This window comes from Dasypus novemcinctus, chromosome 22 (assembly GCF_030445035.2).
Source record: "Dasypus novemcinctus isolate mDasNov1 chromosome 22, mDasNov1.1.hap2, whole genome shotgun sequence".
Classification (NCBI taxonomy): domain Eukaryota; kingdom Metazoa; phylum Chordata; class Mammalia; order Cingulata; family Dasypodidae; genus Dasypus; species Dasypus novemcinctus.
The window spans coordinates 62814134-62841680 of NC_080694.1; the positions used below are offsets into that span (position 1 = coordinate 62814134).

The window sequence follows — 27547 nt, forward strand, 5'->3', positions numbered from 1 at the left end:
GAGAAGTCTCTTTAATGAAGATACAGCTGTGAAAGTATAGGTCTTGTTTAACAATTTTTATAGAGTCACAACCTTTCATTGTTTAGTACTTTTAAGTACTCAACTCTTCTCTACTTAAGAGTAATCACTGCATTAGGTTCAGTTTAATTCTACGGCATTCTTTAAAATGTCAGTCTTCGGGTACATTTGTTCTCCCACATGGTCATTAAAGGAGCAAGCAGTCTGTTGAACAGTTACAGTGAGGGGAAAGAAGCTGCTTGAGGTACAAACAATTGCTTGTGGGATCCTGTGTGCATTACTAAGTATGGGGTTGAGCATTTGTAGTGATTCAGACAAATAATTTGAAGTTATACCTTAGAGTGCCAAAAGAAATGAATAAAACAGAAAGACTTCATGGTTTGATGTATTTTTCAGATCTTTTTAGTAAAAATCTGCCTAAAAAATAGTCCAAGCCATCAGTAGTCCTGATGTCTTTCACTTGCCTCTAACCCTGTTAGGTATTTTGTTTGTTTGGTCTCTATCCATTCTTCTTTTAAGATGACATCATATCCTTTTCCCCAAATTTTTCAGTGATGTCACAGAGTCCAGAATCATGAAAAAAGGAGGAACAGATATTACAGCACTCAATTCAGACTTCTTTGCCCTTTTTCATTATTTTTCCTTATCTTCTTTCAAAATTTGACATAAAAGGGAAACTGCAGGTTTACTAGGAGGTGTGGAAGATAGCTAGGAAGATTCGAAGGGAGAATCTAAACTCGCTACCACTGACCATAGATAAATAAGTCTTTGATGTGCTCTATCAATTATTCCTCAAAGCCTTTAGCCATTCAATGGCCCACTCTAAATATCTGAGTACCAACTGTATTTCCAGGTGTATTAAGTATGCCGAGGCTGCAAAAGCAATTACATCTCCTCTGAAAAATCGTTTTTCTAAAACTCCATCTCCCATCACTTGTTCCCAAACGTGGGAGAAAGGGTCAAACCTCACCTATGCTAGGATAAGTAGCAACTGCCACTCTCATGTTAGCACAAATATTTACTTTTCATGACACTGTTCCACCTTCCAGTTCTCTCTCCTAGTTTTCAGAAATAAAACTAAAGAGCTGAATTAGTGGCTTTATCTACCTCCTACTCCAGCAGCAATATGAAGCATCCTACATAAGATGAAATTATGAAACCAAAAGAAGGCAGGCCCCGCTGGGATTTGAACCCAGGATCTCCTGTTTACTAGACAGGCGCTTTAACCAGCTAAGCCACGGAGCCAGGTGAGGTATGGGTTTCTATTAGGTATAATTTGTACATGAATTCACATTTCTATAATAATTCTAGTGCTTTTCGTGTGTGTTTTTTTAAGTAACTACCTAGATCTCAGTCAAACAAACAAGCAAAAAACAAAGTTCTTTGGCAAATATTAATACCAGGGCCTGGATTTAGATGGCCATTGCCCCTGGGTAATTGTTCCAATTTCCGAGATGCCACTCGACTCTGGTGGCCTGGCAGGGACCAAGCTTGGTTCTGATAGCCTTTCCAGCCCTTAAGCCTAGCAATGCCTCAGCGTAAGCTGATTTTATTCGTTCACTCAGCCAGTAGTGATATCAGGGGAATGTCCTGGATTCTAATTTAAGTCCCTCTCTCATGCTCTGTAACATCACAGGAGGCTGCAGTCCCACGCTGTGGTGTAAGAGAAGAAAAGAGGCAGCCCACCAGACTACATAGAACAGGCTAGCCATTTCATTTCCTGCACTTTTCACAGGGTTATATTGACAGTATTTCTCAGCTTTCACATCAGTAATATGGGAATAAGGATACCTACTCATAATGCTGTTGAAGCAATGAAATTTCTTGTGAGGTTTACTGGAGACAGTATGCAAAACAGCTGGCATAAAGCAGGTGCAAAAACGGTTTCTTTCTTGACAAAGCAGGCTGTTATTCGTCTCAAGGGAAAGAAAGACTTTAAAATATTGTCTAGGGGGGTCACATTTTTTCTTTGTTCAGTAAATTTCAGAACACACAGTGATTGCTGTAATGCTATGTAGAGATGGAGAAGACACAGCTCCCGGACTCTCGCTGACCCCTATCCCCCAGCCTTCTAGGAAAAAATGTGAGAGCTAAGGCAAAAAAGCATTTCGAAATACATTTTACAATAAACTACTAAAGTAACACATGCTCAATTCCGAAACATTAGAAAATACAAAAAAAGCAAGCAGAAATTTGGGAAACAAACAGAAACCACGTATAATCCTACCTATCCGGGGGGAAACAAATCACGTGCCTGCGCGTTATGTGCGCTTCTTCAAAATGAGGTTTCTAAACCAAAAGTGATTGTTCTGCTTACTTGCACATGAGAGACAAGAAAGTCCTTGGGCAACCACTGAGGCTACAAGTCCCATGTAGTACCTTCTCCGTCCTCTCCCTACGCCGTTTCTTAGCTCCACAATTTTAGGCTCTGTTAAGAGCCTGTTGACCAAGACTGGGCAAGGAAGATAGTTTAGGAGAAATCCAAGGATGCTTTTGCATCACTGAGGAAAGACTACTTCCCACCCCCCTTTTCTGAGGCAATCTTGAATCTTTTGTCTTTCATTAATATATGCATTCACACCTATACATTTCCCTCAAAGCGCCACCTTAGCTGCATGTTGTAATTTTGTTCTTTCGGTTCAAAGTATTTTTCCAATTTCCATTGTACTTTTTCTTTGCCTTGTGAGTTATTTATACCTATGAGGCTTAATTTCCCAACAAATGGAAATTTTCCTGGCACCTCTCTGTCATTGACTGCTAGCTTAATTATAGTCAGATAACATTATTTACAATTTTAAGTCTTTACAAATTGATATTTGTTTTATGATCTTATTTCGGTGAATTTTCCACGTACACTTGAAAATAATGTGTATTGTGCAATGGTTGGTTGTGGTGTTTTACAAATGCGAGTTAAGTCAAGTTGATTGGTTAAGAGCCACAGTTAAGACTTCGATAGCCCTACTTTCCCCCCTATTCCTACAGCTTCTCTTATCAGTTGCTCGGAGAGGCTCTCTTCTTTTTAGTATGGAGAAGGTAGAATTATCCGTCAAAGGTTAGCACATGTCTGGCACAGGGTTGCTGAAAGAAAAGTGAGGCTCTGGGGATCCCCTGCCAGATGCCCTGACCCCCCCAGCCCTCGGCACGGCAGGCACTCGTTCCTCAAGCAGGAACGTTGGCTGTTTATGGCTCACGGCTGAGTGCCTCTCTGGGCACTGCTCCCAGTGGAAAGGGATTGCCAAGCTCGGGGTTGCAGGCAGCCCCAGGGGACAGGAAGAACCCGGTGGCTGACAGAAGAGGCATATCGGGGTCTGCCCCTTGCCGCAGGCGAGAATTTCCTGAAGGACCGCGCCGGGTGGGATGTCCCTGTGAGGCTGGCTGAGGCCTCCGCTGGAGCTTCAGCCCAGCTCGACCGCGGCCTTCTCCCTGCTGCCCTCAGGCCTCTCGGGTGTTGCCTGGGGAAGCATTCCCAGCAAACCTCGTCTCTGTCTCGGGGTCTGCTTCCCAAGGAAGCGGCCCGTGGAAAAAAGCAAATGTCTACTTTGGTCTCTAGCAGACAAAGTAAATCCAATTGTGGCCGGGGCTTTCAGAGGTCGTTTACCACGTCGTGTCGCGATGGTGGTGATGATGATGATGATGATGGTGATGATATTCTGCTCTACAAGCTTCAGCATTTTCACCACAGAATGAAATAAATGAAGACACCTACTAGATGGTACAAAGGATGTACAAAGTTGGTGAAAGGGGTTAAAGACCAGAAAAATAATTGATAATGCATGACAGTAAAAGCAAAGGACTGAAATGGAGAATGAAGAAACAAATGGCAAATTTGGCTAGTCCAAGTATATAATTCTCCTGTTTCCGGGGGGGTGGGGGGCGCATGTCAAGTCCTTAACCCTTCATACAGTGGCAGTGCTTACCCCAAATAAGACCATATAAAACACGTCTACACATACGCACGCACACCTCATAAATGGAACGGGAGAGGAAGACTTTTACAATGAATATAGGTCAATTAACTTCTGAAAATATAACGACCACAAAACAATAGACGGAAACGGCGGTGGCGGGCGGGGGCGGGGAAGAGAGTCCGGCCGAGGAGCCGAGGGGGGTCGGGCGTTCCCGGCGCTCCGCCGCCCCCTGGCGGACACCTGGCGCAGGCGCGGGCGGCCGCGGCTGGGGGGCGCACCCCGCGCGCAGGCGTCTCCTCCTCCCGCGCGCAGGCGTCTCCTCCTCCCGCGCGCAGGCGTCTCCTCCTCCCGCGTCGCTGCGCCTGGAACTCGAGCCCTCAGCTCCCGGCCGGGACGACAGCCCTGACCGCGCACGCGCCTGGCCCGGGGCGGGGAGGGGTCTGAGTTAGGAGAGAGGGTCCCTGGCCCCCGCGCGCGGGGACGCGGTGGTCCGCTGCGGGACGGCGCGCCGCGCTCCCGGGCCTGGCGCCGGGGTCCGAGGACGGCGGGGGGTGGGGGGCGAGGGTCCCGACCCCCGCGCCTGCACTGGCGGTCTGAGGAAGACCAAGGTCCCCCTCGAGAGGCAGGTTCGGTCGGGACGAACGTGCAGCTTTTGTCTCTTCACCGTGGCGGAGAAGGGTAGGGCGGAGGAAAGAAGGAATCCTCCGTCCTTGGGAATATAAAGCGCAATAAAGCAGTGTCACTTGAGACATAGGCAGTAAAGAAGACCGCGGCGACCAGCTGGCCGGTTAGCTCAGTTGGTTAGAGCGTGGTGCTAATAACGCCAAGGTCGCGGGTTCGATCCCCGTACGGGCCACAGCGGATCTTCCCCTTTTGCTCTCAGAAGGACATCTTCCGGCTTCCTTTGACCAACAATCAAATTTGCGTGCTAGCCACCCTTGGGGTCTTAGCTGGGCCAAATATGAGCGTCCCCCCGAGACACTAGGATCAGAGCTGGGCCGAGCAGGTGCATCCCCGCGAGGCCGCAGGGAAGCCTTTTCCTCCGCCGAGTGCCTTCCCTCGCCTCCGACCTTCCCCTCCTCGACCCCTCACGCCAGGCGGCGGCAAGGAGCTGGCCCCGGAAGAGGCACACCCACTGGCATTTATTTTTCCCCAGTGGGAAATGTTCTTGGAGGAAAAATAAAATGGACTAGTGGATTGCTTCCTCGGAAAACAACAGTACAGCCACCCACCCTTCATATCACCTCACTCGAGGTCATTTCCAGTTCAGTCTAAAGAGAAAACAATATTTTAAAAATGAGTAAGAAAAACTTTCAAAACTTCGACAGTAAGCATGCCTGGCAATGTATGTTTTTAGAATGTTTTATGTTTGAACACTTATTCTAACGCAAAAGAATACACACTTTAAAATATTTTTCTTTTTTCTTTTTGCATAAATAATACATTCACGTGGCTCAGAAAGCAAAACATTATCAAAAGATACAATGAAATGTTTCCCTCCCATACTTGTCCTCCATCAGCCCAATTCTCACTACCACCTCCTGTAGATAAACTCTATTCGTAATTTCTCAAGATACATACATATATGTAGTTGCTTTTCTTTTTTTTAAACAAAAGATAGCATATTTACTCATTGTTTTGCCATTTGTATTTTTCTCTTAGTATATTTTGGGTATTTCAAATGAGTTGTCTTGCAGCCAGGAGTTGAATATAGGCAAACTTCCTACCCGTTGTACAAAGTATAGGCTTTTCCAACCCCGGGTGGGGAGTGGGTGGAGATGACAGCCTCAGTTTTTTCCTATAATGTTAACAAAACGCTTTCTTCTTTAAGACATATACTAGTGAAAGAGCTCTGAGGTAGGGTTCCCAAGCTGCTCTATGATCTAAACTATGTTCAATTCCAATAAATATTTACTGATCTCCTTAAACCTTCAATATGGTAATATATTGTCCTTTATGACAATATGTGAAGGAAATATAAAGTGGACAAAATAGTAAGTAAGGTACAAAAGATGTATACATAAATAGCATCTCTTCTTAAAATAAGCCCACTCATTGTCTGCAACTAATTCTCAAATGGTTCAGAAAAAATAAGTATATATGAAGGCAGAGAGAGAGTGAAAAGGAAATTCTCTAGACCTCTACTATCAGAATGCTGGCTCCAAACTCTATCCTGGGTTTTTTATCTGCAAAGTGAGCATGATTATAACGCCCACTTCCTAAATTAATTATGTTTAAATATGTTTAACTCATGTAAAACACATAAACAGGGCCTGGAGAAATAGTACTTGCTATGTAAGAAAATAATACATTATATTCTAAATATAATTTTTTTTTTAAATTGAGAGTTGATTTATTGTGTATCAATGCTGGAATCAGCCCAAAAGAGAAGCCCATTTTATCCTTACAATACCACCTTAATTTCCACATTGAATTTAGTTTCTTTTCCACCTGAATCAGCTGATTGTTTCATCTTCATTCATGCAAGCTTCTGTCCACTACCATTTCCTGGGTTCATTGTAGAGCTCTCTCCTGCTGAGCTTTTTCCCAGCTCAGTGTCATGATCAAGCTCCTATCTATTTAACACTAGCATTAGATTTTCCATAATTTCCTTGTGGAAACTATTTTATCCAGGGGTGCTTTCACTTTAAATTAATTGTACCTTTAAAAATACTGCTCTTATCCCTTCCAACCATCCGTCCTCATCATGTAGTTTGCAACTAAGAAGACCCTTTCCCTGTTTCTAATCATTTTCCAATGTGGTCTCCAAAATGCCAAGCATGTCAAAGTCCTCACTTGCCATCAAGTGTTCTAATTTGTTATTTTTCATTGCAAGTGGTTCCTAGGATTTGCATAGGTTCTAAGATGGGGTGTCCTGCTCCTTTAAGAATATAGACTACCGAATATTCCTCCAGACATTCATATGAATTTTAAAAAGAACCCCCCCCCCCACAATTCCCGAGCTTAGAACCAAACTCTATAATACACAACATAACACACCAAAAATGGCATGGTTTTACTCTTGCCCAAGATTATGTATTTTTATTTGGAATTTTCCCAGTACCTGTTCATCATTTATAATACCATGTGGAGGTCTACATTTTTAATTGTTGTGTTCACAATGATTCTAGTATATGTGTAAGCACTAGATTGCTTTTTTTACTCTTCGAGGTCATGCTTGAGAATTTACATATTCAAGTTCATGTTGTTTTAGTAAAAGCTACTTTCAGTTATCTTCTAACCTTTTTTCTCTTCCAATATTCATTTCTTTTATAAAATTAAGTTGGAACATTATCTTGATTTTATTAATTTTTCAAATCATATGATATCTATAGTTGTATTATTTAAAGTGAAAGATAGTATACTTTTAAAAATATATAAAATAGGAAGGTCACTTCAGGATAGTAAAGAGAGAACTGCAAAATATGTGCTATAAACAGGGGGTATTGTCTGTGAAGGAGTTCAGAATAACTGGTATAGAAGACTATATTTAAAAATCTATTTCCTTTCTCTGTTACTTTCCACATTTGTTCAACATTTGAATTGTTTATCATTTCATTTTCCTCAAGCATGTATCAGATTCTCTTCTATCCACATAAACAGGGCCTTTCCTCACTCTTGGGACCTGCTATTTTTGATGCATTAGCTTATGCTAATTGTTCTTGCAAAGACTCCTCTTCTCTCTGGTCTTGTGCTTTAATTTTACTTATGAGATTTTTTTCATGCACAAAATTATCTTTCTGTAGGCAAGATTAAAAAGTATTGATTTTGTGGCATCTGGATTCTGTGTCTTTCTCACGCCAAGAATGTTGTAAAAAAAAAAAAAAACCCAAAACCAAAACCAAAACAAAACCTTCCTATGATTTCTTCTAGAATGGCTGCTGCCAGTTTTGAACGACTTACTGCACAGTGAGGCGTACCCATCAAAGAGCAGTGTTTGCAAACTCTTTTCCACCGTGGATCTTGACCTTGACACTCTTCTATCCGACTGAGACCACCCTGCTTCTCTCTCTCCCTTCCTGTTCTCCCCCACCCCTCTCCCTCCGAGTGGCACAAGCACAGTGCCAGCGTGTGTCGACTTGCCCTCTCCGTCCTCCAGCTCCCCCCCAGTGCTGGCTGGCCTGGCACTCAGGGACGGCACCGTGCTTACCTCAGGGCAGGCAGAAAGAGAAGTGCGAGGCCCTGACCAGAGACCCAAGCTGTGTGGCCTCCCTCCTGGCCATCACACTGTCAGGGATGGGCGAGTCCTGGGCCAGGGCAGGGGAAACCCAAGGAGCGCCTGCAGCATTTGTACGGATGGCTGCCTCATTCCTGCTCTCTGACCTTGAGCCCCCGTTTTGATATTGACTTCTGCGTGGTTATGGTGAAGCTCCACCTGTTTGGCCTTTCGGCTAGCGCTCTGTCTTGGTACTTTGCCTATTCGCTCACCACTAAAGGTGTGGGTTGCCCTAGCTCCCGCTAGTCCAGCCGAGGTCTATGGCCTGGGCCCTAGAACCTAACCAGAGCTGAAGAGGTCTGTTTGCTGTATGACTTGTGGGGAAGGCTCTTTCCTGTTCTATCCCACAGTGATCATCTTTTTACTTTACCCATGTCCGCTGTTTGGTCCCCATTTCCCCTTTTATCTCTTTATTACTTTGCACATCCCTTGATTTTGTTTTAGCTTCCCAACTCCATTCTAGTGGCTTCATCCACATTACCATCACCAGAGAGAGACTTGCACATTTCTAGTTCTTCTCTACTGCCCTACACCTTCATTCACGTAAATTTCTCACCCCAGGAATCATGCTCTGTTTATTTCTTCCTATTGATCAGGTTTTCTACTTTTGCTAACATCTTCCTCCTGGTCTCACAAGCACCGCTTTTCCTGGGATCTTACTTGACTCAGCCCTATTCACGTATTTAGTAAACGGGTTCCCGATGCATATTGTGCATGTGTGTGGTGGGGGGTGGTCATCCTGTTACGGTGGACAATGAGTGTTTACGTGGTGTGCTTTCAGGTGGGGAAACAAGGAAGAATGTAGAATTTGCTCCGAAGCAAGAAATTCCCATGAAAATGGAACAACTAGTAGGCAAAATGGAGACGCTCCTCCTGTGCAAGGTTGCAGACAAGGTCATGAGCCTTCACAGGTACTGAGAGCAGCGTTGGGAAAATCCTAAAGGAAAGAGATGATCAGCTTACTGTAGACTGTCCTTAGTGACCACTAGGGAACACGTATGAAGAAGAAAACTTCATCAGCGTGATGATATGGAAGGGCCCTCAGTCAGAAACCAAGTGTTACAGATGATCCTAATGGGGTAAACCTTTACAGATGTAAATAAAGTGGAAAAATTACTTTTCACATAAAAACTACCTTTGGCTGTGGAAGAGGATGTGCTTTGGAAGAAATCTATTAATGGTAAATGAAGTGGAAATCCTTCCAACTGAAGCTCACCTCTCCTTTGACATCAGCAGTCCTAAGTAGAAAAATGTTAAGTGTTGGCTCTAGCTGTTTCTACTCCTGGTAAGCTGTGATTCTCTATACTCTCTTGTCTCTACAGATTTTAGGGTGGCCGTTTGCCCTGTGATCCCAGTTTTCTGACGGATCTAAGAAGAGTCGTTGATCTTCAGTTTGTTCCGCTTTTTTCTTGTTGTGAGGATGGCAGTGACGACTTCCAAGCTCTTCACACGTTGCCATGAAAGCCGGGCAAGGTAATGTTTTCTTGAAAGCTGAATTTCAAAACCAGATTATTTGTTATAGGAAGCTTCACCCTGGAAATCTTTTGGGTCTACAACTTAGCTGCATGAATGGGCTTCTGAGGCTGTCCTTCATTCTCCTGCTCATTCTCTGCCTTTGGTTTGTTTTTACCTCACCTTTGTGGGAGCGGTAGTAGAGGCCGCTGGCTTCTCTCTCTGCTGGTTTTTCAGTTCACAAAACACAATCAAGTACTAGAAATGTTGCTTTTTTCTCCAAAGTGAGTACATGTAACAATTCCCCAAAGCTAGGACGAAGCTGGGAACATGGCGATAGCTACCTTCATGCTGTTTGGGCTTCACTCACAGTCCCGTCTTCTGAATAACTATATACCCTGACTTAATAAGGAAATATTAATTCTTCTTACCATGATTGCAGACATGCCTTCCTGCCAGAATTATTCATGCCCCAGAACTTGCTGCAGAGATTGAGACCTTCTACTTAAGTGTACTCATCAGAAAAATGGAAATAATAATATCCTTCCCCAAGGATTGCTGGGAGGATTAAATGAGCTCATAGATGCACGCATTAGAGCTGTGCTAAGAATCTGAAGCCAAAAGAATAATCAGTAATGCTAATCCTAAACTTAATTTAAATACTACTTTTTATTCAGTATTTACTAAATACTAATACTAATTTTTATTTAAATTTTTGATGTTTTGTTCATTTTTTGCATTAATTTGATTTTTAAAAAAATAGTGCATTAAATATTATTTGCCTCGTTTACTACATTTTTAGACAGTCTCCTAAATTTTGTTCCCGTGGCAAGTACCTCACTCGCCTCACCCCGGTCGCGAATGTGCTAAATTTATGGATAATAAGATGTGTCTGAGATATAGATCAAACAATGGGGGTAGGCGGAGGAGTGATAATAATAAAATCGGCCGTTAATGGGTACTAAGTGTTGGAGGTGTGAGGGATCAGATTCATTATAGCATTGTCTACTTTTGTACATATATATACTTTTGGGCTTCTTCCATAGAATTTCTCTGGGCAACTTGAACCCACCCCGCCCATTTCGGAGCCAGGGCGGGTGCGCAGCGGCCGAGGCACGTGGCGCGCTGCGTTTAGAACTAACCACAGAGACGCGGAGCCTCCGGGCATCCTAGAGCGGCCGCGGAGGAGCGCCCTGGGCCGGGCCGCCGGGCGCGAGGCCTTCCCGGGAGGCACCTCAGCGGTCTCCGCGCTCTCCTCGGCGACGCTCCGGCGCCCCCGCAGGGCCTCCGGGAACTTCGAGGTCCCCTGCGAAGGGCCAGCTCGGAGCCTCCAGCCTGAAGAAGGTGGAAGTCGGGGAAATGTGGGCGCTCCGGGGTTGACCCCACGGCGCTCGTTCTCGCTCAGGAGGAGCCGGTGACAAAATTCGGGAGGTGACGAGCAGAGAGGAAGGCGAAGCGGCGCCGGCTCTTTGCCCCCGGACCCCAGCGCACCCCATTGGGCTTCCGGGGGGGAACGAGGAGGCTCTGCAGAGACTCTGGCCCGAGAGCAGGTGGCGGTGGCCTGGACGCGCTCCAGCCCGTCGGGTGCTTGGGGCCGCAGCCCGGCCTTGCAGACGCGGTGGAGTCGCTGCCGGGTGTGCTCGGGAGGGATGCAGGTTCCGGAGCGGCAGGGGCTGGGGAGATCGGCTGCCCTGGAGCCCGTCTCCTGGAAAGCACGCTTGGAATGCCTCTTGAGGATTCTGAGAGTCGGGTGAGTTTGGGATGTTTTATTGGGGTGCGAGGGGGAAGGAGTGGGTCCCTGACGGGAGCAGTGCGTCTCCACAGCCGGACTCTCCACCTTGGAATCACCCGGGAGCTTTCCACAGTTCCTGGGTAATGCTGATGGGCCACGTGATGGTAACCACTCGGACGGGCAGATCAAGAGGCGCATCTCCCCCTTTCTTCTTCAGCGCGGAAACCCTTCTTCTGACACTGTCTACTCGAGGAGTGGCCTGACTGGCGCTTAATTCTTGTGTGGTCGATTCCCCGAGTGAAACTTACCAGCAGGGTACTGAGCCAAAAGCTTGACTAATTCAAACAATGAGTAGAGGAAGAGAGTTCTCGTTGGATTTTTACCTAAACCGAGGAATTCAGCAGTATTTCTCCCTGCTTAAGCAGATTTTTCTTCAACAGCAGTGCAATCTGTGTAAGAGGATTTTCTGGCCCTTTCTTTTCTGTGAGCAGTTAATGTAAAAATTCAGTGATGCTCTTCCAAGCTCTAATGATTTGGAAATATCTCTCAAATAACCTCTGTTCTGTTGTAATGATCATAACATTTTTTGAAGAATTATATGCTGGGTACTACTAAATAGTGTTATAAATGTTATGTTATTTATTCCTCACAACCCTGTGTAAGGGATGCTATTTTTATATCTGTTTTTACAGTGGCAAAATGATGCTCAGAGTTGATCCAGTAGCAAGCCCTTGTAAGTGGCAGAACTAAGGACTTAGCATCAAAGCCTGTGTTTTTAGGCTTGGAACTAGTAATACTGAATTCTTTATTTTAAAAAGTTTGAACCCACAATACCTTCTCTTTTCAATTTTTAGCGAGAAATTTTAACAAGTTCAACCTCAAATTCTTGAAAACAATAAGCTTTTGGAAAGTGGATGTGGCTCAGGTGATAAGGCCTTGCCTACCATATGGGAGGACCTGGTTAGATCCCTGGGGCCTCCTGGTGAAAAAGAAGGGAAGTGTGCCTGTGCAGCGAGCCAGTACTCCAGTGGCGAGCAGAGTGCACATGTGGGTGCTGGCTTGGTGAGCCAAGGGCCAGCGTGAGTGCCTGCGTGGTGAGCCAGTGCCTGCTTAGCAAGCTGAGTGCGGGTGCAGCAAGCCAAGTGCTTGCGTGGTGAGCCAGTGCCTGTGCAAGTGAGTCACACAGCAGGATGATGCAAAAGGGAAGAAAATAAAACAACAACAAAAAAATAAAATTAAAAAAAGATAAGACGTGCTTGCCAGAAACAAATAATATGTAGTTACATACCATTTCCATATCAGTACTCATTTCCATTATTTATTTGTCAATTCATCTTTGATTGAATTTGGGGCAATTAAGCAGTCACTAGGTACGTGTTTTAGAATCTGAAGAAATTATTATCCACCATAGGATTCTCTTGCATATTTTTAAGATTTCAAAAGGGACAAGTTATGAACTATTCTAGTTGCTTTATACAAAATACTTATATACCAAACAAAACAACAAGGATTAAGATCTTTCCCCAGGTGAACTACTGACTATATGTAAGCCATTTTCAGCATTTTCTTCTGGAGATTAAAAATTGCTTTATTGCCCTGCTAGGTAAAAGGAAGAATTACATGTTACAGGTAAGTCCTTTAGAGGTAAATATTAATTCCTTACAAGAACAGTCATAAAATGTTATTTTTTTAATTCTTAAAAAGAAAAGCACCAAAAACTTGGATACAACCTAACTAACTAACTTGACATAATTTTTTTTGAAAGGACACAAGTTCATGATCTAAGCATGCATAAATAAGGAATTACTGTATTACTGAAAATAGAATTTGGCAAAGCAAAATAATGGCCTAAAATAAGTAAATACATAAATAAGAAGAGTACATGTATTCTAAATATGAAAGTATAAGTCTATAGGACTATGCAACAAATAATACCCCATGAAGGGGATGCAGGGAAGAGAGAAATAAGCATATTCCTATGTACATTTTCTTGATATTCTAGTTGTCATTCAGTAGCACATTACAAAGAAATATTCTTATTACAAAGCAATGAATTACCCTTTCTAGAATAATGACTGGCAAACTTCTTATTTTTTAAATAGCATATTTGAAGTTAACTTATAATTAAATCTAAGTGCAAAGGAGCTTTCAATAATTCCTAAATTCAAAAGAATGATGAACAAAGGCTTATCTGATTAAGGTTTTCTTCATTTTAAAGGATTAAAAAAATGTACTGAATTTGGTTTTCCTTAATTTCCTCTGCTTCATTTTAATCTATTCTATGAATTGGTCTGTATGTAGGAAGAGTTATATTAAGATACTATCATTTTTACTAAGAAACTCAAATCGAGGCTATAGGACATATTAATGTATAGTACAGCATTGCTAATCTTTGATCTGGTATATTAATAAATCCTTTGGTGAAGAAATGTCACAGGTCATTTCATTACAAAAGGATTTTAATAAGAGGACCAGCACTATAGATATTTTTCTCCCAGAAAATGATCAAATCATTCAGTACTTTAGAGCAGTTATGTAAAATATAAATACATAATTTACAGCTGTAAATTTCATATGTAAAAAGCAGTTAAAGATGAAGAGTTCAAAGCATTTTAAAAAGCATTTTCTGTCTTGGTTAAACTAACTAATAAGATTATTAGAGACACTGTGAGAACTTGTGTATATCTAGTCAGGATAGAACAACAAAAAGTTTTTAACTTTTAAAAAAAAAGGTGATAGCAGCTGCTGAGTAGTTTTATAAACAGTGTCTGCAGTTTGGTGGCTGCTCATGGTTTTTTTTTTTCCCCAACTTATTTCTATAGGAGGCATATTTTTGAAGTCTACCCACCCCTGAGTTAAGTAATTATACCTTTTTTGTCTGTAAAATTATTTGCCCTTAATTAACAACATGTACAAAGCTACAAAATGTCATCTATACAGAGATGAAAAACAACACTTTAAAAATAGCCTTAGCCCATTTTCAGGACGTGGAGTTGTCCTAGATAGTGCTTCACGGACAATTACGGGACACTGTAGATCCCCCCAGGGCCCACTGGATGGAACGTGAGAGTCTGGGCAATGATGTGGACCATTGACTATGGGGTGCAGTGATGCTCAGAGATGAACTTTACCAGGTGCAATGGATGTGTCATGATGATGGGAGAGAGTGTTGCTGTGGGGGGAGTGGGGGGCGGGGGCGGTGGGGTTGAATGGGACCTCATATTTTTTTAATGTAAATTTAAAAATAAATAAATAAATAATTTTAAAAAAATAGCCTTAGCCAATTATTGACTGGAAAGATTTGCTGGGGTACATATTTCAAACCTGTCAGCCAACTGGCTTTTATTTTTAAGCCCAAATTGATTCATATGTTCAGTACAGGATATTCAAAAAGAGTGTAGCAATATGGTACTAGTAAAACTAACATTGTAGTAGAAATAGACTTTGCATATGTGAAAAGGTAAATTATAAAATATATTAATTGCTTTTTAAGAAGAGAAACTAGCTGCAGTTATCATTTACATGGTACTGAGAATTGGACCTTACAATTGTTTTCCTATATAAGAAATTTATCTAGCTGTAAGCAAAGTCTTTATTTTATTTGTTGTTCTTAATTCATTTCTTCTTTGTTGTGCTAATATATATGTAACATAAAATTTGACATTTTTAGTCATTTTTAAGTGTGCAATTCAGTGGCATTACTTACATTTACAATGTTGTGCTATTATCACCACCATCCGTTACCAAAACTTTTTTCATTCCCCCAGACAGAAACTTTGTGCCCATTAAGAAAGCAGGAAGCAGATATGGCTCAAGCAATTGTGCTCCCACCTACCACATGGCACGTCTCCGATTTGTTTCCCAGTGCCTCCTGGCAAGACGGTGAGCTGGAGCAATGGCCAGGCATGGCCAGATGATGCAACAAGGAGACACAAAGAGGAAAGACAAGAGAGACACAACAAAAGCAGGGAGCTGGGGTGGCTCAAGCAATTGAGTGCCTCTCTCCCATGTGGGAGGTCCCAGGTTCAGTTCAGGTGCCTCCTAAAGAGAAGACACAGAAAGTGCATATCAAATGCAGAGAGTGAGCACAAACAACAGGGGGTAGGGGTGGGGTGGGGGTGTGTATAAATAAACAAAATGATCGATCTTTAAAAAAATAAATAACACCTATTACACCACCCTCATCTGTCACTCCTTCCCCTACTCCCAGTTCCCTGCTCCATCCCCTAGGAAAACTGATCTACTTTCATCTCCATGAATTTCAGGTTCTTGGGTTTTGCCTTCTCTGCCACCAGAAGGTGGCCTGGGCCTTTAAGCAAAGTCTTTTAAACAATAAGAAAACTTTTAAACAATAAGCAAAACAAATCCCACCAGGAAAAACGATGTAGTTTTGTGAGACAAATAAGCAAACATACCGTTTTATAGTGTACTTTTGCCTAAATTTTAAAATAAAAATGTCCACTCTTGTTAAAACATTAATCCTCTGTCAAAACGTATTTCTTATTTTAAAGTACAAGATTGAAAGACAAGATGAAACTTACCAGTAAAGAAAATTTACAAGAAAAAACTTGACAAAAGTTTTTCAGTTAAAATGTTGTGACATTCAAACTTGACTTGAAACAATATTGCAGACAAAAATGTTTATGGAGTTCTCAATCATAAGTGAAATAGTGTTTAGGTAGTAGTGCTCATGCTAATGGCTAGCAGGAAGTAACAGCATGTAATCTATTTGGAAAAATCTTTACTGTATAAATATAATAACAAGCCCAAATTATGGATTGCTGCAATTCAATCATCACTGCCATTTTTCTTCCAAAATACAGCCTTGATTACACCATTCATACCCTATATTACTCATACCTTCACTTCAGAGACCGAGGAACTGTATACAAAAAACAAGTTTATTTTCACTGTAGGGATAACATATTGTAACTCTGCCAATGTTACTTAAAAACCTTCCATGTCAATAAAAAACATATTTGAAATAATTTTTAAAAAAACCTTCCATGTGAAAACAATTTGACAGCAGATACAAACAATTCAATAATTATGAAATGGTCTTTCATTACAGTGCTTTAAAGGTGTATGTTAATTCACGCTGCTAACCTTAGGATCACAGTTCACAGAATCCAAATGATAAACAGCTGCAGTGACTTTCAAAGAAATGTTGCATCCCTCATTTTATAAATAATCCCACTATACCCGATTAATTCATTTCATAGACCCTATCGTGCATTAATCATTTGGTGGCAGGAATTAATGAGAGCTTTTCCTGTTAAATGTCCATTGCTGGCAGTGAATGCACCAAAACCACCAAGGAAGTCGTTGCACAATACATGAGGACCTGGAACTTTTCCACGAGCTTAAAAAATAAAAATAAAAAATGGAATTATATTTGACTCTTCTGACACCTACATTGATCCAGTTGAATCCAGCAGGATACTGTCAAACCTGATGGACTCTGAGCTTGGACCTTTACAACTGCCTTGACACCACAATGGAACCTTCCCCACAAGGCCAGCGAGGCCAGAGACAACGGGGCAGAACTGCTGTGCTCCATTGCACCACCCGGGCCCCAGAGCCTGTGCTTTTTTTTTTTTCTTTCCCAGTAGATATGCTTTCAGTGGAATAGTTTGGACTATACCTGAAAAGATGGTGAATAAATATATATTTATGATAAAATGTTTATTATACATGTTCCACTTCTATAATTAATTTTATTATTATTATTTTTTGGTCTTTATTTTTTTAATGGTACATTCAAAAAATATGAGGTCCCCATATAAAGCCTGTGCTTTTGACTGCTAAGCCAGTGGGGTGCTTCTGCTAAAGTCGTCCAACTGAATTTTCTGCTACCACGTAAGAGTCAAGTTATAGAAAGAGCTGTGTCCCCCACCCATTCCACAAATTCTTGGCTCATCATAGAACTAAGTGGACCCATTTTCTGCCACTTCCTGCCCAATGCTTCTAGCAGTCATTGCAAATGCAAATGTCTAGATTTTAAAACTTGTTTAAAAGGAAAGCTTCAGTAGTATCTGAATTCCTACTGATTAAATAATTTTATAGAAAAGAAGAATGGGATATGATAACCAAATTGTTGGTTCATGATAAAACGGCAACTGGGAAAACGATACTAATTTTTGATAAATTGGTTTTGAATAGACTTGGGTTTAACAGAACTACTTATTCATTTAAACAATATCTATGCTTTTATTTATTTTCTACAGGGAAAATACAGTTTCTCAAAGGGTTGTAAGGACTGTGGAGAAAAATAAGGAAGGACAAAATGGAGTGTGTGGATTGGTTAGTGTGAGGGGTGGGTGTTGCAGAATGAACTGGGAAAGCTTTACTTGTTATTTAGTCAAAGACATGAAAGAGTGAGTCATGAAATTCTGAGGAAAGAGCATTCCAGGAAAGAAACAACATCATGCCTTGTTTTAGAAATGATAAGGGGCTCTATACTGTTGACTAGAAATTGGTGTGTTTGTATCGAAAGGAATACATTAGGGTGAACAGAATCCACTCAGGAAGTGATAGAGATAATGAGAGAAACAGAATTAACACTGGATGATAAAAATATGCTTTAAAAACAAAACTTCTTTCAGAATATTTTTAGTGACATCCTAGAAAATTCTTACTGGACATTTCCTCTTCGTTAAATTACCTTCGTAGTATAGGTTTATAATTTGGTGGGTTTTTTTTTTTTAAGTGTCACAAAGAAATAACCAAAGGTGATAATTCCTTGTGGGCAAGAGTCCCAGGAAAAATACTTTCCTGCAACTAGAATTCAGTTTAGAAACTTTTAATCCGTTTCACTGTGAGCTGGGCTCATGTCAGGTGAAGACGAGTGTAAACACAGATAAGACATAGCCCCTTTATCACTGTCAGAGTTTTCCAGAGAAATAGAACCAATAGGCTATTAACAGATACATTTTAAGGAATTGATTCATGGAATCGGGAGGGCTGGCAAAACTGAAATTTGTAGCGCAGGACACCAGGTTGGAATACAGGCAGGAGTTGATGTTGCACTTTTGAGTCTGAAATCTGTAGGGCACGCTGGCAGTCTTGCAACTCAGGCTGGACTTGATACTGCAGTCTTGAGGCAGAATTTCTTCTCTGAGAAACTTCAGTTTTTGGAGACCTTCAAATGATTATGAGGCCACTCACCTTATCAAGGTTAGTTTCCTTTATTTAAAGTCTATTGACTGTAAGTGTAAACCACATCTAAGATACCTTCACAGCAATACCTAAATGAGTGCTTAGTGAACTATCTGGCTGGGCACCACAGCCTAGGCAGGTTGACACACAAGACCATCACAGACCCCTACATCCATTTTATGCCGACCCGATAAGCCATAGAGACCTACCACTGCTGCTGATAATAGAAGGTGCCCGGTATTCTGCTTTAATTACCTCCTTTAGCCCCTGGGGGTGAGAGTGCTGGGGATTTTGTGACCTCATCCCAGGAATAGAAAAAGAGAGCAGAAGCCCATTGGACTTCCATGTAAAGAATTCAAGAGATAAAGACGATCCTATGCTTCTGGGATCTGGTAAACTTTCTGGATTCTCATTTTGTGGGAAACTTTAAACAGAACCAAACCAAACCCAACTATTTGTCTCCAAGGACACGTGGAAAGGAGGACCAAAATGTCCTACATTAGACAATTTTGAGGAGTCCTCAGATATATTGTAGGATGCCCCACTATTGAAATTTGTCTAATGTTTCTCTTGTGAAAGAACACAGTGGTAAAGTGCCATTTTTAAAAAAGATTTATTTTATTTACCCTCCCCCCCCCCCGCTTGCCACTTGCTCGCTGTCTGCTCTCTGTGTCCATTCACTGCGCGTTCTTCTGTGTCTGCTTGTCTCCCTTTGTTGCATCATCTTGCTGTGCCAGCTCTCTGCTGGTGAGGGCCATCAGGTGTCCGTGGGCAAGAGTCATCAACTCCGTGGTGGGGGCAGTGAACCCAGGGCCTCCCATCTGGTAGACAGGAGCCTAATCAATTGAGCCACATCTGCTTCCCAGAAAAGTACCATTTTAATCCCATCATATCAAGGGAACATACTGTCAAAATAATATATCACTGTTGATGTTAACTTTGATCACCTGGCTATGGTAGTTGTGGTACTTTGAGGTTGTTTATGAATTCCAAAAGAGATATTGATTATGTTTGTAAACTGGTCTATTCCTCTGGGCGTGATAACCTTTGATTGTATTAGATTCAGTTGAGATGCCTTGGATTAAATTATGTTAAGATTAGGGCTCTGATTCAATCATGTCATTAGGGTGTGCAGGGTTGAATCCCAGCCCTCTTGGTGGGCTGTATTATAAACAGATGCTCAGTCAAGGACACAGAGGAAGTAGACACACAGAGAAGAACAACACGGGAAGAGAGACAGCTCCATAGATAAGGCAGAGGCCCTGAGAAGAGAGATGGGCATGACAGTTTGCCCCTGAGAAGAGAGCAGCTGAGAAGCCCTGAGAGATGAGCCTTACACCAGCCTACAGCTGAGTTTGGAAGAAGTTGGGACCACGGAGCCTTAAGAGGAAGAGGAAGGCTGAACCTTCACGGATGTTGCCCTCCATTTTGCTTTAACTTGGCAAATGGCTTTGGGTGAGAAAGCACCTCCTATGGTACCTTGAGTTGGACTCTTTCAGGGCTTGTGACTGTAAGCTTCTACCCCAAATAAATACCCTTTATGAAAGCCAACAGATTTCTGGTACTTTGCATCAGCACCCCTTTTGGTTAATTAATACAGTAGTCTTTGTCAGGTTTCTCCACTGTGAAGTGACTCTCTTATTTCCCCCTTCACATACTCTAATGATATGCTTTTGAGTTTTGATAAAAGAAGTTGAGGAACAGCTGCTTATTGTATGAACAATCCCAGTTTGGTAAAAACAAATTAAAAAAAACAACAACTATGCTGGCATATAAAACAGTTGTAGAGACACAGAATATTCTGGAAGGAAACACACCAAACTCCTGATAATGATTATCTGTGAGAAATGGGGGTTGGGATGAAGAGGAGTACCTTCTCTTTTTATTTTTTGCCTCCTCTTTTTACTGTATCCTTTCTTTTATAATAAATATATTTTACTTAAAACATTTTTATCTACTTGTATATTTATTTTTAAAAATATATAATACATGCCTGTGTTTCAAAAATCAAAATAATAAAAAAGGTGTACAGTAAACAGTTTCCTCTCCTGCCTTCCATCCACCCTTTCCCCCTAACACTTCCACACATAGCAAACATGTAATAACCATTTTCTCTAGTGTTTTGAAGTCTCTCCAGGATTTCTTTGTGAAAATGCCAACAAACACTTTAGGCGGCATGCTGTAACCACTCTTCACTTAAGTTATCTTGGGAATTTCCACATTTTTCAAAGAAATCTTCTTCATTGATATGTGCCATGATGTCTTCAATCAGATTCCTGGTTATGGACACTTGGATTGTTTAATCTTCTGTCTTTACAAATGGTGCAATGGAGGGAAGTAGATTTGGCTCAACTGATGGAGCATCTGCCTACCACATGGACGGTTCAGGGTTCAAACAGTGCTGATGTGCACAAGGAGTGCCCTGCCACGTGGGGGTGGGGGAAAGGGGAGAGAAATAAATAAAAAATTGTCTTTAAAAAAACAAATAAACAAAAAAAAACAATTGGTGTAATGAATAGCATTATACATATATCATTTTGCACAAATGAAAGTATATCCCTAGGAAAAGTTCCCCAAACTGAGCTTCAACCAGAAAACTTGAATGTGAATACAGGTTTTGTAAAATGTTATTAATTGAATGACCTTGAGAAGTCACCTAAACTTTTAAGAGCTTCGATTTACTCTTTGCAAAATGAATTGGTATGACAAGGTTAAATGCTAAAATGTACATGTAAATGTTATATGTCCTGCAAAGTATCATCATCTTTCATGATAGATGAAAATACACTCTTCCTCTGTTCCCAGTAAATAATATTACACAGAATTATTTTGCTTTATTAAGTAGCTAATCTGTTTTTCCTTACACTGTCACATTTCTTTAAAATATACCAATATAGATTACAGATAACGTTTTTACTGTTGTATGGTAACACATTATAAACATAGCCCCTCTTCCCTTCATGTTTAAATTAATACTGATCCTGCCACCTTGCTTAGCATATTGGCATTTATGCTGAATCTGTTGGTGCTCATAATGGTAGTAGAAGGTTTGTTTCCAACACAAATGTACAGAATGGGCTCTTTGGGGAGTTGACCTGGGTGAGCAATGCTAGCACGAGGTTAATTCCTATTGGTTTCTTCCTCCTTTTATAGTCTGACTTGCCCAGGAAGAGAGATCAGGAGACCAGATGATGCAGCAGCAAAAGTCTTAGGTAAGATCTGCAATTTCTGATATCTGCCTGCTTTGTGGCAACTGGCCCCAGCTCCTTCACTCCTGCTAGAAACTGCTCAGCCCATACCTGTGCAGGTGCCTCTCCTCAGAACAGCAAGCCTCTTCTATAGATGAATGAGATGTTTCTTGCTCAGTAGTTCCCTCTAGCTGTGTTTTTCTATTGATTAACTGCCACTTTTACTATCATCCTTCCTCCCACCCCCGCCATCTCAATTTATACCAACGTAAATCTCTTTATTATGGCTCTTCCCATAGCTTTCCCCTTTCGTACATCATAGGCTTACCCTCAGGAAAGCAGGGTCAGGGTATGGTCTCAGAATCAAGAGTGTTTGAAGATGTGCTTGTAAACCACGCTCACGTGGAGTCAGGGTCCTTGGGCCTTGTTCAGGATTCGCTCTTCAGGAATGAGGTTTAAACACGAATTACTCTTTTATGAAAAACCTCTGGATCTTCTCTTCTTTGCAGGGATAGTAGATAAAAGAGAGCATATGTTCAGAATTCATTCTTGAACTGCTCTTTCAATGCCTCTGTGTGTGTATATGTGGAACAGGTAAATTTAAACATGAATCTTGTTTTCCAGGTGGACAAGTTGGAAGAAAGAAATTTCCAGGCAGTAGGAGTATGAACAAATGTAGGGCTTACAAACTGCATGGTGAGTTTGATTAAAATACATAGCAACAGCAGGCAATCAGGGTGGAATTTTTTGCAATCTCTCATTCTGCTTGATCATTCTGTTGCTGACCTTCCCTCAGTTATATCCATAGACCCGGAGACAGTATCTTTTCTGTGCTTTTATCTGTATCACCCCTGGTAAAGAGGGGCAGGGATGAATTCTGAACATCTTGGTGTTGGAGTGACGGTGGAACTTTATCTTAGAAAAATCAGAAGTTGCAAGGAAAAAGAAAAATCTAGGAGAAAAAAAATGGTCTCAAGGAGGGAGAACGAGAATGAAAGAAAGTGAGAATAACATTATTTTGTTTCACCAATCATGATACTAAAGTAGAACTTTTAAGTATTGGGATAAAGCTACCAGAAAGTCTCCCTCTTTTGGTCAACAGGGACCTTTGTGTTCCTTTCCTTACTTAAGCACTATATGCAAATTTTGGAAGTGGCTTAGAAACCTACTCCAGTGGAAGTCACCTGTAAGCTTCCTTGCCTCATACTCCATCCACCTCCGCCCTATTTCTGCTAGCTGGTATGCGATCATTGGGTTCTACAAGGTTAAGGAAGGAGAGTTAACCTCCCAGGAATTGGATAAAATGTTTGTTTTCCATTTCCTTTTACCTTTTGAGGATTCCTCCTATCGAGATAACCAAATTCATAGGATTCTGATAAATAAATCTGAATATGATTGTTTTAATTTTTAATCATTTTTACTTTTGTCCATCAGATAACTCTTATCCCTAACAAAGAACTGAGCAGTGCACTGCCAGGGCAGGAGATTCTTTCTAAAGTTTCACTTTAAGTATTTCATAATTTCCTTCATTTTATTTTCTCGGTTGTGCTGGATATATCTGTAGTGTAACAACCCCCCAGGGATTGGCTGATTGATTGTTGTTGTTGTTTCCTTTTTCGCTTATTCCTGAGTTTCGTGACTATTATACAAGTATTGTAGAGGATTATTGACAAAAAACATAAAAATTATGGGTAAATATATATAAAATCTAATATTCCAAAGATCAGATTCTATTAAACACATTCTGTTGTACGTTTTTCTAGACATTTACATACTTGTGCACTTGTGGGTACAGTATTTAAAATTGGATCATTATCTGGTGAAAACTTTTTTATATATTTTTTTAAACAATGCTATTTCCTGAATATCTTTATTGAAAGGTAATAGCTAATTATCACAATCTGAAGAGCAAGGGTCAATATTTATTGAATAATATTTAATTTCTCTTGATCATTAGCAGCTTTCAATCCCCTACTTGAGGTACCTTTGATTATCACATTGCTTCAGGCAATAGTAGAAAAAATAAAAATAAAGATGTCATTTTATCCCTGTCCCTTCAGTCACAGTAAGTGTACACTTTGTTCTCATTCCTTTCTTCAGAGGTGCAGTGGAAAAGAAGTTTTCAGATTCAAATCCTGCTTGGTTGGATACACTTATTTGAAAATAAGCCCCAATTTTGAGCAGTTTGAAAATTTGAATGTACTACTGTAAGCTAGGAACCGATAAAATAGAATTCTTCGAAATATATTAAGTGAAAAGAGCAAGCTGCAGAAAAATGGTAAATATTTTACTCCTCTTTGTAAAATAAAGTGTCCAAAAGAAAATCAGGAAAGTGCATAAGAGAATAAGAGATATTGGTGGGAACTGGGGAGATGGGAGAAAGGCAGAGCCAAAGATTTTCTCACTATGCCTTTTAATGCTTTCTCATTTTTGAACCATGTGAATATATTACTCATGCAGAAAGTATTTAAATTAAACAATAAAAAAATCTTGTCTCTGTTTCACTCTTCCTTTGTTAAAGTTGGTGAAAGTTGCTCTTCCTTATTTTTTAGTTTTTTTTTTTCCTCTTACACTGAACTGTTGAAGACAGAATGGCCCAGAGTGAAGTTGTGAAAGTGTGGGTGGTTTTACAATTCCTGTACAAAGATGAAAACAATCATTGGGGTTAGCAGCAGGACCCCAAAAAGGGACAGGGAAGGCAAGACGGAGCAGCTCAGCTGGAGAGTGCAGGAGGCACCACGCACCCCACCGCACACCACTCAGTGTTCTGCTGCAGCACTTCTGATACTTGGTTTACACAAACAAGAAGTAAGATCTGTTGCTGTGCAACACATTATCACAGCTTAGCAGCTTCGAGCAGCACCCGTGTATCCGCTCAGTTCTGTAGGTGGGAAGTCTGGGCGCTCGGCACTGGGTGCCTGGCACAGGGCCCGCCATGCGATGCCTCGCAGGGGCGCTCTCACCTGCAGCGTGGCCCTCTCCGGGGTCTCGTGGGTTAGAGCCTGTTTCCCTGCTGGCCGTCCAGGAGCCGAGATCTTAGAGGCCACTCGCCTTCTGGAGAGCAGCGTAGACTCCCTCAGTTCCCCTCCTCCTGCCCACCTCTGACCTCAGGAAGGGCCCAGTCCCTTTTAAGGACTTGGCTGATCCAGTCAGGCTCGCCCCAACCATCCCTTCTTAAAGTCAACTCTCACGTAACGTAACCATCATATTCCCAGTCCAGGGGATTTTGCAGGGCTTGTACAGCCTGACATCTTTTCTTTTTCAAACAAATCAATTTTATTAATAGTTATATTAATAAAGCATTCATATTCATCCAAAGTGTACAATCAGTGGTATTTGGTGTAATCACATAGTTGTGCATTCATTGCAGCATGACATCTTGGGGACCACCCTCCAGTTCTACTTTCTGCAAGAAACAATAGCAAAGTAAGTTGGAATTGAATAGAAATTGCCACATCGCCAATGATTGGAGGAATTTAATGAAAATAAGTGCCAAATACAACAGATGCAGATCCTCCCTGAGACCGAAGTGGACAGAAGTGGTGGCTTCAGGTCTGCATTGACTCTGATGTGAAGAAAAGTTACATTAATTGACTTATGTGGGGATCGAATCCACAGCACAGATGTCCTTAGCACCATGCTCTAAACAAACAAGAAATCAAGGCTCGGAAAGTCTGTGACCAACACGTGGTTGCTGAGTTCCAAGGCCTGGTGTCAGGTTTCTGGTCCTCTGAATATTAAAGTAAACATCATTTGGTGTGCTGGCATTTCAGTCAATGGCAAGAAATGCAAATAACTCAAACATATAAAAAGAGGCTCAACAACACTAAAGTCAGGGAAATGCAAAGCAAAACTCCACTAAGGGACCAGTTTCACGTTTCAAACTGGAAACAATTTCAAAGCCTCACACTGTGCTGGGGAGGCCTCACGCATTCATTCATTCATTCCTCTCCAGGGTGCTGCCTTCCAGGGTAAGCCTGGAAAGACGGCCCTACCCACGAGCTGAGCTTTTCTGAGTATACAGCCGTTTGGAAACAGCCAGGACCCGAGCAGATGATTCTCACTTCTTGGGGGCCACAGAAAACTAGAGCAGCTTCTCCGTTGCCTTAGGGGCAAATGGCCTCACAGGTTCAATTACCCTGGCAACTGAAAGGCCTGCAGTATTAAAATCTACTTAGAGGGTAGTGGGTGTAGCTCAGTAGTTGAGTGCCTGCTTCCCATGCCTCCTTAAAAAAAAATCTGACGTAGACCTTCGACGTCAGCGGTTCCTCCATATATTGGCAAAACGATATGGCCATTGTAGTCATTCATTCAAACACATAAGAATGCTTAACAGTGCACTTTCTTTAAGTAAGAGGGCATTTTCGGTATGAAAGCCAAGCAGGACAGAAATATTGATAAGGTTTTTTTTAAAACTAAGGTACTACCGAGAGTGGGGTTCGAACCCACGCGGGCACTAGCCCATTGGATCTTAAGTCCAACGCCTTAACCACTCGGCCATCCCGGTACCCTGTGAAGAAAGTCTGGGAATTATTTCTTTATTAGAATCAATGCATCTGTTGCCAGTTGTTGGGAGACCATGATTCCATAATAATAAAACTTGGCTCTAAGCTCTAAAGAGCCAAGAAAACAAAAACTTTTTATGTTGCTTGAAGGGAAACTAAAGAAAAAGTTTATTTTCAACAATTATTTTCTAAGCATTAATTTCGACCACACATTGTGCTGAGTGCTAAGGAAGCACTGAATAATTCCTGGTCTCGTGGCGGTGCATTAACATGTGAAGAGGCTTATAACAGAGAAAACGCAGGCTGCCCTCTGTGTTTTCTGAAAGTGTCCACTTGTCCTGAGCGCCCGCTTGATGACACTGATGCTCAGGAGAAGGTATTGCTTTTCCTCGATCCTGAAAGGAAAACACATGGGGGAGGCGCAGGGGCAGTGGACAAAGTGGACAGGCCACACTGCCGCCGCCGCCTCTGCTTCACCGGAGGCTCAGCCCGTTTTTCCTTCCGCGATCTCTCTTTGCCTGGTTTTTTTTTTTTTTTTTTTTGCTTGTTTTTATTTGAATTGAACTGATGCATTTTCTCATTTTATGTTTTCTTTCCCCTCCCCCCACCTGCTGTTTTTGCTGTCTGTCCATTTCATTTTTAATAGATAATACCTTAATTTCATTTTTCTTTCACTTAAGTCTTTGTCAAGAAGCAAATTTACGGATTTAAAAACACATTGTCAGGCTCTTAAGGTATTTCTATTTATCTGTTTATGAGAATAATGAACACAACTCAAGGACTAAAACATTAATAATTTAACTAATTATGTTTTCCACCGTCCCATCTCCTGCCTCACTTTGCCTGTTGAATTCAAGGCTCCACTCCTGATCCACTGGGGCACTGGAGGCATCCGAATTGGGACCCACAGGTTATTATATTAAAACGAACTTCCCCTGGGGTACATTTGGAAATCCCTAGTAGACACAGGCAATTTGAATTCGTGACGTTGATTTTAATGACCAGTGCTTTAACTGACAGCTCGACATATTCACAAAAGCAGCACAGGGAGCCTGGGGCTGTGGCTACCCAGAGAGGAAGACACTGCCTCAGAACTCAGCGTGCTCTCAGAAAGGTCAGCCCACAACTGTTGCAATGAAGAATCCAATGCATGCTGCCCAAAACATCCTGGGGAGACTTACGACAAATGCACATTCCACAGTCCCTCTTGCAATGATCTTTACTAAAGAGATGGGTGGGTCCCAAGAATCTTAATTTTATAGGCAAGGATCTGTTGACTACACTCAGTTAAAGGTGCTAAAGGAAGACATGGAAAATTTAACAACCTATGGAAGAAGCTTCCAGATGGGAAGTTTGGGGTATCTGGAAGA

At 41.6% G+C, this 27547-nt stretch overlaps 3 non-coding genes across 3 annotated transcripts; 1 reads left to right on the top strand and 2 right to left on the bottom strand.

Annotated features, from left to right (window-relative positions):
• Nucleotides 1-1189: 1189 nt before the first annotated feature.
• On the bottom strand, nt 1190-1263 carry TRNAT-AGU (transfer RNA threonine (anticodon AGU)). Its single transcript has one exon. It is a non-coding gene; the product is annotated as a tRNA-Thr (tRNA).
• Nucleotides 1264-4708: 3445 nt separating this feature from the next.
• Nucleotides 4709-4782, top strand: TRNAI-AAU (transfer RNA isoleucine (anticodon AAU)). Its single transcript has one exon. It is a non-coding gene; the product is annotated as a tRNA-Ile (tRNA).
• Nucleotides 4783-26096: 21314 nt separating this feature from the next.
• On the bottom strand, nt 26097-26179 carry TRNAL-UAA (transfer RNA leucine (anticodon UAA)). Its single transcript has one exon. It is a non-coding gene; the product is annotated as a tRNA-Leu (tRNA).
• Between the last annotated feature and the right edge of the window lie 1368 nt (nt 26180-27547).